Source organism: Bactrocera latifrons, unplaced genomic scaffold, assembly GCF_001853355.1.
Source record: "Bactrocera latifrons isolate USDA-ARS-PBARC rearing strain unplaced genomic scaffold, ASM185335v1 scaffold_24, whole genome shotgun sequence".
In the NCBI taxonomy this organism is placed as follows: Eukaryota; Metazoa; Arthropoda; class Insecta; order Diptera; family Tephritidae; genus Bactrocera; species Bactrocera latifrons.
The window spans coordinates 592252-593422 of NW_017535963.1; positions in this window are offsets into that span (position 1 = coordinate 592252).

Genomic DNA, 1171 nt, shown 5'->3' on the forward strand with positions numbered 1-1171 from the left:
AAAAAAAAAAAAAAAAAAAAAAAAAAAAAAAAAAAAAAAAAAAACTAAAAACAAAAAAAAGAAAAATGTTTTGTTAATCTGAATATCTTAGCAATTTTTGATATTTCACGTGTCCAGACTAAGAATTTCTCCATAAAAGTATTGAATATGCTCCTGCTATTACACATCTTGTGTTTTGATTTATTATTGGCTTCCTAGTAGTAAAATTTATTCTTCTAGGCATGATCAGGGGTTTGATCAGGGTGTGATCTCCATTTTCAGGACTTACGTAATGTAAAAAATGTCCAAAGCTTGAAATGGTAAAGTGGAAGTAGTTGACTATGACTTTTCGATAAACTGAAGCTTGAAAAAGCTTTGTATTGATAGCAGTAAAATTTTTAGGTAACCATAAAGTAAGTATAAACTTTCTGACTCTACTTTAGTAAGGTACAAGGAAAGTGGTATCACCAGGGCCAAAAAGGGATGGAAAAAGAGTATTTAGGTTGACGAGATCATCATACTTGTATGATGGCATATTACTTGTGATATTTGTAGAACGCATAATTTTTAATTTGTATCTTTCCTTACCTCCATATATTCTTGATCGTGGAACGAGCTGTGAACACCACTATCTCGCCAACAAAACCACGTACAATAGCCTTCTGGGCATTCAAAACACTCGAGAAACTCTCTTTATTCTGTTCAGTTCTTGAGACAATGGTGTCTGAGTTTACCTTCAGGTAAGTATGTACCAATTAAGTCAGAAATATATCTTATCATTGCCGAGGATTTAACGGTTGAAGTGGCGGTAAATTTTATGGGTTTTTAAACCTTTTTGCCTTCAAAGTTTGGTAATTGGCCAAGGTATACGAACATAAAGGTCAAACATATATTCTTACTTTGACAGCTGGTTTGACAATTATCCCTCTACGAAATTCCACACCTACATCAAACCACTCKTTTCGTTTCGTTTTAATTTGTTTAAGACCTAACTGCAGTGCTTTATTATCTATAATACCTTCCTACTTATGATAATTCCTAATTTATCTTCCTTGGCTTTTTCTGTATAAATAACTAAATTTCAAATATTTTTTAAAACATGCATTTGTGTGCGCATTTTTATTTTGTGGCATTTATTCACTGGGTAAAAATATGCAGTTTATATTAGTTTGTATATATTGTAGTATATTTA